Genomic DNA, 13846 nt, shown 5'->3' with positions numbered 1-13846 from the left:
CACCTGCCACCTAGATGTAGCGTATCACTTGCCACTGTCACCTGACACCCAGATGCAGGATGTCACTTGCCACCCAGATGCAGTGGGTTACTGTCACCTGCCCCTCAGATGCAGCATGCCACTGTCACCTGCCACCTAGATGCAGCTTGCCACTGTCACCTGTCCAGGGGCGGACTGACAACTCATGGGGCCCCCGGGCAATAGAAGATTATGGGACCCCTCTGGCTTACAGATGGCCACCACGCCAGGAGGCAGTGCAGAGGCAGGGCAGCTAAAATCTTGGGATATTCACATTAAAAGCATGTCAGTTTCGGACATATCAGGGACAGATCTAAAAAAAACACAGATTTTTACATACTGTCCCTGGTTTTACTGAGCCTGGCAACCCTGATGGAGCCCCCTAGTGGCATGGGGCCCTCGGGCAGTGCCCGAGTGACTCAATGGTCAGTCCGCCCCTGCACCTGTCACCCAGATGCAGCTTGTCACCATCACCTGCCACCCAGATGCAGTGTGCCACTTGCCACTGTCACCTGCCACCCAGATGCAGCATGTCACCTGCCACCCAGATGCAGCATGTCACTTGCCACCCAGATGCAGCATGTCACTTGCCACTGTCACCTGCCACCCAAATGCAGCTTGCCACTGTCACCTGCCACCCAGATGCAGCTTGCCACCTGCCACCCAAATGCAGCATGTCACTTGCCACTGTCACCTGCCACCCAGATGCAGCTTGCCACTGTCACCTGCCACCCAGTTGCAGCTTGTCACTTGCCACCCAGATGCAGCATGTAATTTGCCACTGTGACCTGCCACCCAAATGCAGCATGTCATTGTCACCTGCCACCCAGATGCAGCATGTCACCTGCCACCCAGATGCAGCATGTCACTTGCCACCCAAATGCAGCATGTCACTTGCCACTGTCACCTGCCACCCAGATGCAGCTTGCCACTGTCACCTGCCACCCAGATGCAGCTTGCCACCTGCCACCCAGATGCAGCATGTCACTTGCCACTGTCACCGGCCACCCAGATGCAGCTTGCCACTGTCACCGGCCACCCAGATGCAGCTTGCCACTGTCACCGGCCACCCAGATGCAGCTTGCCACTGTCAACGGCCACCCAGATGCAGCTTGCCACTGTCACCTGCCACCCAGTTGCAGCTTGTCACTTGCCACCCAGATGCAGCATATCACTTTCCACAGTCACCTGCCACCCATATGCATCATATCATTGTCACCTGCCACCCAGATGCAGCATGTCACCTGCCACCCAGATGCATCTTGAAACTGACACCTGACACCCAGATGCAGCATGTCACTTGCCACTGTCACCTGCCACCCAGATGCAGCTTGCCACTGTCACCTGCCACCCAGATGGATCTTGCCACTGTCACCTGCCACCCAGTTGAAGCTTGTCACTTGCCACCCAGATGCAGCATGTCATTTGCCACAGTCACCTGCCACCCAGATGCAGCATGTCACTTGCCACAGTCATCTGCCACCCTGATGCAGCATGTCACTTGCCACTGTCACCTGCCACCCAGATGCAGCATGTCACTTGCTACCCATATGCATCATGTCATTTTCCTCTGTGACCTACCACCCAAATGCATCATGTCATTGTCATCTGCCACCCAGATGCAGCATGTCACCTGCCACTGTCACCTGCCACCCAGATGCAGCATGTCACTTGCCACTGTCACCTGCCACCCATATTCAGCATGTCACTTGCCACTCTCACCTGCCACCCAGATGCAGCTTGCCACTGTCACCTGCCACCCAGATGCGGCTTGCCACTGTCACCTGACACCCAGTTAAAGCATGTCACTGGCCACAGTCACCTGCCACCCAGATGCAGCTTGTCACTTGCCACAGTCACCTGCCACCCAGATGCAGCATTTCACTTGCCACTGTCACCTGCCACCCAGATGCAGTGTGTCACTTGCCACTGTCACCTGCCACCCAGATGCAGTGTGACACCTGCCACTGACACCTGCCACCCAGATGCAGCATGTCACTTGCCACCCAAATGCAGCATGTCACTTGCCACTGTCACCTGCCACCCAGATGCAGCTTGCCACTGTCACCTGCCACCCAGATGCAGTTTGCCACCTGCCACCCAGATGCAGCATGTCACTTGCCACTGTCACCTGCCACCCAGATGCAGCTTGCCACTGTCACCGGCCACCCAGATGCAGCTTGCCACTATCACTTGCCACCCAGATGCAGCATATCACTTTCCACAGTCACCTGCCACCCATATGCATCATATCATTGTCACCTGCCACCCAGATGCAGCATGTCACCTGCCACCCAGATGCATTTTGCCACTGACACCCAGATGCAGCATGTCACTTGCCACTGTCACCTGCCACCCAGATGCAGCTTGCCACTGTCACCTGCCACCCAGATGCATCTTGCCACTGTCACCTGCCACCCAGTTGCAGCTTGTCACTTGCCACCCATATGCAGCATGTCATTTGCCACAGTCACCTGCCACCCAGATGCAGAATGTCAATTACCACAGTCATCTGCCACCCTGATGCAGCATGTCACTTGCCACTGTCACCTGCCACCCAGATGCAGTGTGACACCTGCCACTGACACCTGCCACCCAGATGCAGCATGTCACTTGCCACTGTCACCTGCCACCCAGATGCAGCTTGCCACTGTCACCTGCCACCCAGATGCAGCTTGCCACTGTCACCTGCCACCCAGTTGCAGCTTGCCACTTGCCACCCTGATGCAGCATGTCACTCGCCACAGTCATCTGCCACCCTGATGCAGCATGTCACTTGCCACTGTCACCTGCCACCGAGATGCAGCTTTCCACTGTCATCTGCCACCCAGATGCAACATGTCACTTGCCACTGTCACCTGCTACCTAGATGCTGCGTGTCACTTGCCACTGTCACCTGCCACCCAGATGCAGCATGTCACTTGCCCCTGTCACCCAGATGCAGCATGTCACTTGCCCCTGTCACCCAGATGCAGCATGTCACTTGCCCCTGTCACCCAGATGCAGCATGTCACTTGCCCCTGCCACTCAGATGCAGCATGTCACTTGCCCCTGCCACCCAGTTGCAGCTTGCCACCCTGATGCAGCATGTCCCTCGCCACAGTCATCTGCCACCCTGATGCAGCATGTCACTTGCCACTGTCACCTGCCACCGAGATGCAGCTTTCCACTGTCACCTGCCACCCAGATGCAGCATGTCACTTGCCACTGTCACCTGCCACCCATATTCAGCATGTCACTTGCCACTCTCACCTGCCACCCAGATGCAGCTTGCCACTGTCACCTGCCACCCAGATGCGGCTTGCCACTGTCACCTGACACCCAGTTAAAGCATGTCACTGGCCACAGTCACCTGCCACCCAGATGCAGCTTGTCACTTGCCACAGTCACCTGCCACCCAGATGCAGCTTGCCACTGTCACCGGCCACCCAGTTGCAGCTTGCCACTGTCACCTGCCACCCAGTTGCAGCTTGTCACTTGCCACCCAGATGCAGCATATTACTTTCCACAGTCACCTGCCACCCATATGCATCATATCATTGTCACCTGCCACCCAGATGCAGCATGTCACCTGCCACCCAGATGCATCTTGAAACTGACACCTGACACCCAGATGCAGCATGTCACTTGCCACTGTCACCTGCCACCCAGATGCAGCTTGCCACTGTCACCTGCCACCCAGATGGATCTTGCCACTGTCACCTGCCACCCAGTTGAAGCATGTCACTTGCCACTGTCACCTGCCACCCAGATGCAGCATGTCACCTGCCACCCAGATGCAGCATGTCACTTGCCACCCAGATGCAGCATGTCACTTGCCACTGTCACCTGCCACCCAAATGCAGCTTGCCACTGTCACCTGCCACCCAGATGCAGCTTGCCACCTGCCACCCAAATGCAGCATGTCACTTGCCACTGTCACCTGCCACCCAGATGCAGCTTGCCACTGTCACCTGCCACCCAGTTGCAGCTTGTCACTTGCCACCCAGATGCAGCATGTAATTTGCCACTGTGACCTGCCACCCAAATGCAGCATGTCATTGTCACCTGCCACCCAGATGCAGCATGTCACCTGCCACCCAGATGCAGCATGTCACTTGCCACCCAAATGCAGCATGTCACTTGCCACTGTCACCTGCCACCCAGATGCAGCTTGCCACTGTCACCTGCCACCCAGATGCAGTTTGCCACCTGCCACCCAGATGCAGCATGTCACTTGCCACTGTCACCGGCCACCCAGATGCAGCTTGCCACTGTCACCGGCCACCCAGATGCAGCTTGCCACTGTCACCGGCCACCCAGATGCAGCTTGCCACTGTCACCGGCCACCCAGATGCAGCTTGCCACTGTCACCTGCCACCCAGTTGCAGCTTGTCACTTGCCACCCAGATGCAGCATATCACTTTCCACAGTCACCTGCCACCCATATGCATCATATCATTGTCACCTGCCACCCAGATGCAGCATGTCACCTGCCACCCAGATGCATCTTGAAACTGACACCTGACACCCAGATGCAGCATGTCACTTGCCACTGTCACCTGCCACCCAGATGCAGCTTGCCACTGTCACCTGCCACCCAGATGGATCTTGCCACTGTCACCTGCCACCCAGTTGAAGCTTGTCACTTGCCACCCAGATGCAGCATGTCATTTGCCACAGTCACCTGCCACCCAGATGCAGCATGTCACTTGCCACAGTCATCTGCCACCCTGATGCAGCATGTCACTTGCCACTGTCACCTGCCACCCAGATGCAGCATGTCACTTGCTACCCATATGCATCATGTCATTTTCCTCTGTGACCTACCACCCAAATGCATCATGTCATTGTCATCTGCCACCCAGATGCAGCATGTCACCTGCCACTGTCACCTGCCACCCAGATGCAGCATGTCACTTGCCACTGTCACCTGCCACCCATATGCAGCATGTCACTTGCCACTCTCACCTGCCACCCAGATGCAGCTTGCCACTGTCACCTGCCACCCAGATGCGGCTTGCCACTGTCACCTGACACCCAGTTAAAGCATGTCACTGGCCACAGTCACCTGCCACCCAGATGCAGCATTTCACTTGCCACTGTCACCTGCCACCCAGATGCAGTGTGTCACTTGCCACTGTCACCTGCCACCCAGATGCAGTGTGACACCTGCCACTGACACCTGCCACCCAGATGCAGCATGTCACTTGCCACCCAAATGCAGCATGTCACTTGCCACTGTCACCTGCCACCCAGATGCAGCTTGCCACTGTCACCTGCCACCCAGATGCAGTTTGCCACCTGCCACCCAGATGCAGCATGTCACTTGCCACTGTCACCTGCCACCCAGATGCAGCTTGCCACTGTCACCGGCCACCCAGATGCAGCTTGCCACTATCACTTGCCACCCAGATGCAGCATATCACTTTCCACAGTCACCTGCCACCCATATGCATCATATCATTGTCACCTGCCACCCAGATGCAGCATGTCACCTGCCACCCAGATGCATTTTGCCACTGACACCCAGATGCAGCATGTCGCTTGCCACTGTCACCTGCCACCCAGATGCAGCTTGCCACTGTCACCTGCCACCCAGATGCATCTTGCCACTGTCACCTGCCACCCAGTTGCAGCTTGTCACTTGCCACCCATATGCAGCATGTCATTTGCCACAGTCACCTGCCACCCAGATGCAGAATGTCACTTACCACAGTCATCTGCCACCCTGATGCAGCATGTCACTTGCCACTGTCACCTGCCATCCAGATGCAGTGTGACACCTGCCACTGACACCTGCCACCCAGATGCAGCATGTCACTTGCCACTGTCACCTGCCACCCAGATGCAGCTTGCCACTGTCACCTGCCACCCAGATGCAGCTTGCCACTGTCACCTGCCACCCAGTTGCAGCTTGCCACTTGCCACCCTGATGCAGCATGTCACTCGCCACAGTCATCTGCCACCCTGATGCAGCATGTCACTTGCCACTGTCACCTGCCACCGAGATGCAGCTTTCCACTGTCATCTGCCACCCAGATGCAACATGTCACTTGCCACTGTCACCTGCTACCTAGATGCTGCGTGTCACTTGCCACTGTCACCTGCCACCCAGATGCAGCATGTCACTTGCCCCTGTCACCCAGATGCAGCATGTCACTTGCCCCTGTCACCCAGATGCAGCATGTCACTTGCCCCTGTCACCCAGATGCAGCATGTCACTTGCCCCTGCCACTCAGATGCAGCATGTCACTTGCCCCTGCCACCCAGTTGCAGCTTGCCACCCTGATGCAGCATGTCCCTCGCCACAGTCATCTGCCACCCTGATGCAGCATGTCACTTGCCACTGTCACCTGCCACCGAGATGCAGCTTTCCACTGTCATCTGCCACCCAGATGCAACATGTCACTTGCCACTGTCACCTGCCACCTAGATGCTGCGTGTCACTTACTACTGTCAACTGCCACCCAGATGCAACATGTCACTTGCCACTGCCACCCAGATGCAACATATCACTTGCCACTGCCACCCAGATGCAACATGTCACTTGCCACTGTCACCTGCCACCCAGATGCAGTGTTTCACTGTCACCTGCCCCCCAGATGCAGCATGCCACTGTCACCTGCCACCTAGATGCAGCTTGCCTTTGTCACCTGTCACCCAGATGCAGCTTGTCACCATCACCTGCCACCCAGATGCAGCGTGCCACTTGTCACTGTCACCTGCCCCCAGATGCACCATATTACTTGCCACCTAGATGCAGCTTGACACTGTTGCCTGCCACCCAGATGCAGCATGTCACTTGCTACCCATATGCATCATGTCATTTTCCACTGTGACCTGCCACCCAAATGTAGCATGTCATTGTCATCTGCCACCCAGATGCAGCATGTCACTTGCCACTGTCACCTGCCACCCAGATGCAGTGTGTCACTGTCACCTGCCCCCCAGATGCAGCATGCCACTGTCACCTGCCACCTAGATGCAGCTTGCCACTGTCACCTGTCACCCAGATGCAGCTTGTCACTGTCACCTGCCCTCCAGATGCAGCATGTCACTTGCCACTATCACTTGCCACCTACAGTGGGGATCGAAAAATTGGGCACCCCAGGTAAAATCGCCAAAAGGCATCAAATTACAGATTAGACATTCTTATAATATGTCAAAAAAAGTTAGATTTTATTTCCATCATTTACACTTTCAAAATTACAGAAAACAAAAAAATGGTGTCTGCAAAAGTTTGGGCACCCTGCAGAGTTAATATCTTGTACTGCCCCCTTTGGCAAGTATCACAGCTTGTAAACGCTTTTTGTAGCCAGCCAAGAGTCTTTCAATTCTTGTTTGAGGTATCTTTGCCCATTCTTCCTTGCAAAAGTCTTCCAGTTCTTTGAGATTTTCGGGGCTGTCTGTCACGCACTGCTCTTTTAAGGTCTATCCATAGATTTTCAATTATGTTGAGGTCAGAAGATTGTGAAGGCCATGGCAAAACCTTCAGTTTACGCCTCTTGATGTAATCCCCCGTGGATTTTGAGGTGTGTTTAGGATCATTATCCATTTGTAGAAGCCATCCTCTCTTTACTTTCAGCTTTTTTCACAGATGTCCTCAAGTTACCATCCAAAATTTCCTGAAATGTTATTGAATCCATTTTTCCTTCTACTCGTGAAATGTTCCCTGTGCCACTGGCTGCAATACAACCCCAAAGCATGATTGATCCACCCCCATGCTTAACAGTTGGACAGAGGTTATTTTCATTAAATTCTGTGCCCTTTCTTCTCCAAACGTACATTTGCTCATTCCGGCCAAAAAGTTATATTTTAACCTCATCGGTCCACAGAACTTGTTTCCAAAATGCATCAGGCTTGTCTATTTGTTCATTTGCAAAGTTCAAATGCTGATTTTTGTGGTGAGGACGTAGAATAGGTTTTCTTCTGATGACTCTTCCATGAAGACCATATTTGTACAAGTATCTCTTTATAGTGGAATAGTGTACCACAACTCCAGTGTCTGCCAGATCTTTCTGGAGGGATTGTGCAGTCAAACGTGGTTTTTGAATTGCTTTTCTCACAATCCAGCGAGCTGTTCTGTCTGATATTTTTCTTGGTCTTCCAGATCTTGCTTTAACTTTCACTGTTCCTGATGACTGCCATTTCTTAATTACATTCCGAACAGAGGATATTGACATCTGAAAACGCTTTGCTATCTTCTTATAGCCTTCTCCAGCTTTGTGAGCATCAACTATTTTCAGTTTCAGTTTTCTAGACAACAGCTTAGAAGAACCCATGGTGCTGATTGTTGGGGCAAGGTCAGATGAGTCTGGGCATTGTGACAGGAAGTCAGGTAAATCTGTGGGTGTTGTCACAGACGGGAGATACATTTCTGCCTTGTTTAGACAATACACCAATTGTTATTAGGCGTCGGCTGCAGAAGTAGCCAGAAAAGGTTTAAGGGCGTTGGAAAACTTCAGCTGTTCGGAATGAGGCAATTAAGGCCTCTATAAGTAATCCAGAGGATTACCACTGATTGCTACATCCTGAGGCTTTGTGAGTAAGGAGAGCAGTAGCTGAAAGTCTTCTGAGGAGGTGAGGTGGTGATTGATTTTTCTGTGTGATAAAAATCAAAAAGAGACTATTGTTTTTCTGCTGTATGACCAGCAGTGTCTGCCCAGCACTAGGCTGTGCCAGACTCCCTAGATAGGTTCCTGTGTGGTGAAGGTAGACGCCCCAAGTGGCCAGGGTTTATTTTATGTTTGATTTTGTTTATGCTGTTTGGATGCTTGCACTTGTTTCCAGCAAGATGGAAGAATAAACCAAAATCTGTATAAATTCAGTGTGTAGGGGGTCACACATCCCGCTATCGAGCGAACCCCTTACAGCATGGGTCTTCAAACTATGGCCCTCCAGTTGTTCAGGAACTACAATTCCCATCATGGCTAGTCATGTCTGTGAATTTCATAGTTTTGCAATGCCTCATGGGATGTGTAGTTCCGCAACAGCTGGAGGGCCGTAGTTTGAGGATCCCTGCCTTACAGCATTTAAAACCTTTGAGATTGACATCACTTGGTCTTCCCAGATGATGATTAAGAACAATCCATGACACTGGCAGGTCTCAGCTTTGCAAAGGGGGCAGTGCATGCTATAAATTCTGCAGACACCATTTTTTTGTTTTCTGTAATTTTGAAAGTGTAAATGATGGAAATAAAATCTAACTTTTTTTGACATATTATAAGAATGTCTAATCTGTAATTTGATGCCTTTGAGATTTTTCCTTGGCTTCGTTATGCACATTAATACAAATTTTTACCTGGGGTGCCCAAACTTTCGATCCCCACTGTAGATGCAGCTTGACACTGTCACCTGCCACCCAGATGCAGCATGTCATTTTCCACTGTGACCTGCCACCCAAATGCAGCATGTCATTGTCATCTGCCACCCAGATGCAGCATGCCACTTGCCACGGTCACCTGCCACCCAGATGCAGCTTGCCACTGTCACCTGACACCCAGTTAAAGCATGTCACTTGCCACAGTCACCTGCCACCCAGATGCAGCTTGTCACTTGCCACAGTCACCTGCCACCCAGATGCAGCATGTTACCTGCCACCCAGATGCAGCATTTCACTTGCCACTGACACCTGCCACCCAGATGCAGCATGTCACTTGCCACCCAGATGCAGCATGTCACTTGTCACCATCACCTGCCCCCCAGATGCAGCATGTCACTAGCAACTGACACCTAGATGCAGCTTGCCACTGTCACCTGCCACCCAGATGAAGCATGTCAATTGCCACTGTGACCTGCCACCCAAATGCAACATGTCATTTGCCACTGTGACCTGCCACCCAAATGCAGCATGTCATTGTCACCTTCCACCCAGATGCAGCATGTCACCTGCCACTGTCACTTGCCACCCAGATGCAGCATGTCATTTGCCACTGTCACCTGCCACCCAGGTGGAGCTTTCCACTGTCACCTGCCACCCAGATGCAGCATGTCACTTGCCACCGTCACCTGCCACCCATAAGCAGATGCAGCTTGCCACTGTCACCTGCCACCCAGATGCAGCTTGCCACTGTCACCTGCCACCCAGTTGCAGCTTGTCACTTGCCACCAAGATGCAGGATGTAGTTTGCCACAGTCACTTGCCACAGTCATCTGCCACTCTGATGCAGCATGTCACTTGCCACTGTCACCTGCCACCCAGATGCAGCATGTCACTTGCCACCCATATGCATCATGTCATTTGCCACTGTGACCTGCCACCCAAATGCAGCATGTCACTTGCCACTGTCACCTGCCACTCAGATGCAGCTTGCCACTGTCACCTGCCACTCGGATGCAGCTTGCCACTGTCACCTGCCACACAGATGCAGCTGCCACTGTCACCTGCCACCCAGTTGCAGCTTGCCACCCTGATGCAGTATGTCACTCGACACAGTCACCTGCCACCCAGATGCAGCCTGTCACTTGCCACCCATAAGCAGATGCAGCTTGCCACTGTCACCTGCCACCCAGATGCAGCTTGCCACTGTCACCTGCCACCCAGTTGCAGCTTGTCACTTGCCACCCAGATGCAGGATGTAATTTGTCACAGCCACTTGCCACAGTCATCTGCCACTCTGATGCAGCATGTCACTTGCCACTGTCACCTGCCACCCAGATGCAGCATGTCACTTGCCACCCATATGCATCATGTCATTTGCCACTGTGACCTGTCACCCAGATGCAGCATGTCACTTGCCACTGTCACCTGCCACTCGAATGCAGCTTGCCACTGTCACCTGCCACACAGATGCAGCTTGCCACTGTCACCTGCCACCCAGTTGCAGCTTGCCACTTGCCACCCAGATGCAGCATGTCACTTGCCACCCATATGCATCATGTCATTTGCCACTGTGACCTGCCACCCAAATGCAGCATGTCACTTGCCACTGTCACCTGCCACTCAGATGCAGCTTGCCACTGTCACCTGCCACTCGGATGCAGCTTGCCACTGTCACCTGCCACACAGATGCAGCTGCCACTGTCACCTGCCACCCAGTTGCAGCTTGCCACCCTGATGCAGTATGTCACTCGACACAGTCACCTGCCACCCAGATGCAGCCTGTCACTTGCCACCCATAAGCAGATGCAGCTTGCCACTGTCACCTGCCACCCAGATGCAGCTTGCCACTGTCACCTGTCACCCAGTTGCAGCTTGTCACTTGCCACCCAGATGCAGGATGTAATTTGTCACAGCCACTTGCCACAGTCATCTGCCACCCTGATGCAGCATGTCACTTGCCACTGTCACCTGCCACCCAGATGCAGCATGTCACTTGCCACCCATATGCATCATGTCATTTGCCACTGTGACCTGTCACCCAGATGCAGCATGTCACTTGCCACTGTCACCTGCCACTCGAATGCAGCTTGCCACTGTCACCTGCCACACAGATGCAGCTTGCCACTGTCACCTGCCACCCAGTTGCAGCTTGCCACTTGCCACCCTGATGCAGCATGTCACTCGACAGTCACCTGCCACCCAGATGCAGCGTGTCACTTGCCACTGTCACCTGCCACCCAGATGCAGCATGTCACTTGCCCCTATCACCCAGATGCAGCATGTCACTTGTCACCATCACCTGCCCCCAAATGCAGCATGTCACTAGCACCTGCCACCTAGATGCAGCTTGCCACTGTCACCTGCCACCCAGATGAAGCATGTCACTTACTACTGTCAACTACCACCCAGATGCAGCATGTCACTTGCCACTGCCACCCAGATGCAACATGTCACTTGCCACTGCCTCCCAGATGCAACATGTCACTTGCCACTGTCACCTGCCACCCAGATGCAGCGTGTCACTTGCCACTGTCACCTGCCACCCAGATGCAGCTTGTCGCTTTCCACTGTCACCTGCCACCTAGATGTAGCGTATCACTTGCCACTGTCACCTGACACCCAGATGCAGGATGTCACTTGCCACCCAGATGCAGTGGGTTACTGTCACCTGCCCCTCAGATGCAGCATGCCACTGTCACCTGCTACCTAGATGCAGCTTGCCACTGTCACCTGTCCAGGGGCGGACTGACAACTCATGGGGCCCCCGGGCAATAGAAGATTATGGGGCCCCTCTGGCTTACAGATGGCCACCACGCCAGGAGGCAGTGCAGAGGCAGGGCAGCTAAAATCTTGGGATATTCACATTAAAAGCATGTCAGTTTCGGACATATCAGGGACAGATCTAAAAAAAACACAGATTTTTACATACTGTCCCTGGTTTTACTGAGCCTGGCAACCCTGATGGAGCCCCCTAGTGGCATGGGGCCCTCGGGCAGTGCCCGAGTGACTCAATGGTCAGTCCGCCCCTGCACCTGTCACCCAGATGCAGCTTGTCACCATCACCTGCCACCCAGATGCAGTGTGCCACTTGTCACTGTCACCTGCCCCCCAGCTGCAGCATGTCACTTGCCACCTAGATGCAGCTTGACACTGTCATCTGCCATCCAGATGCAGCTCGTCACCATCACCTGCCACCCAGATGCAGCTTGTCACCTGCCTCTGTCAACTGCCACCCAGATGCAACATGTTACCTGCCACTTTGACCTGCCACCCAAATGCAGCATGTCATCTTTACCTGCCACCCAGATGCAACATGTCACTTGCCACAGTCACCTTCCACCCAGATGCAGCGTGTCACTTGCCACTGTCACCTGCCACCTAGATGCAGTGTGTCGCTTGCCACTGTCACCTGACACCCAGATGCAGCATGTCGCTTGCCACTATCACCTGACACCTAGATGCAGCTTGCCACTGTCACCTGCCACCCAGATGCAGCTTGTCACCATCACCTGCCACCCAGATGCAGTGTGTCACTTGTCACCGTCACCTGCCCCCCAGATGCAACATGTCACTTGCCACTATCACCTGCCACCTAGATGCAGCTTGTCACCATCACCTGCCACCCAGATGCGTGTCACTTGTCACCATCACCTGCCCCCAGATGCAGCATGTCACTTGCCACTGTCACCTGCCACCTAGATGCAGCTTGCCACTGTCACCTGCCACCCAGATTCATCTTGCCACTGTCACTTGACACCCAGATGCAGCTTGTAACTTGCCACTGTCAACTGCCACCCAGATGCAACATGTCACCTGCCACTTTGAACTGTCACCCAAATGCAGCATGTCATGGTCACCTGCCACCCAAATGCAGCATGTCATCGTCACCTGCCACCCAGATGCATGGTGTCTCTTGCCACCCAGTTGCAGCATGTCACTGTCACCTGCCCCCCAGATGCAGCATGTCACTTGCCACTATTACCTGCCACCTAGGTGAAGCATGTCACTTGCCACTGTCAACTGCCACCCAGATGCAACATGTCATTTGCCACTTTGACCTGCCACCCAAATGCAGAATGTCATCGGCACCTGTCACCCAACTGCTGCATGCCATGGCATGCTGCATTTGGGTGGCAGGTGACAATGACATGCTGCATTTGGGTGGCAAGTGACATGTTGCACCTGGGTGGCAGTTGACAGTGGCAAGTGACATGCTGCATCTGGGTGGCAGGTGACAGTAGCAAGTGGCACCTGCCACCCAGATGCAGCATGTCGCTTGCCACTGTCACCTGCCATCCAGATGCAACATTCCATTTGCCACTGTCACCTGCCACCCATATGGAACATGTCACTTGCCACTGTCATTTGCCACCCATATGTAACATGTCACTTGCCACAGTCACATGCCACCCAGATGCAGCATGCCACTTGCCAGTCACCCAGATGCAGCATGTCACTTGCCAGTCACCCTGATGCAACATGTTATGTGCCCCTGTCACCCGACACCCAAATGCAACATGCCTC

General features: G+C 53.7%; 1 protein-coding gene across 9 annotated transcripts in view; it reads left to right on the top strand.

The window, feature by feature from the left end:
* Nucleotides 1-13846, top strand: part of PIGM (phosphatidylinositol glycan anchor biosynthesis class M) — a 564607-nt gene that overhangs the window by 466298 nt on the left and 84463 nt on the right. The window lies entirely within an intron of this gene.

The sequence above is a fragment of the Rana temporaria genome, chromosome 5 (assembly GCF_905171775.1).
Source record: "Rana temporaria chromosome 5, aRanTem1.1, whole genome shotgun sequence".
Taxonomy (NCBI): Eukaryota; Metazoa; Chordata; class Amphibia; order Anura; family Ranidae; genus Rana; species Rana temporaria.
Note: the sequence above shows the minus strand (reverse complement) of the source record. Positions and strands in the feature narration are given on the sequence as shown.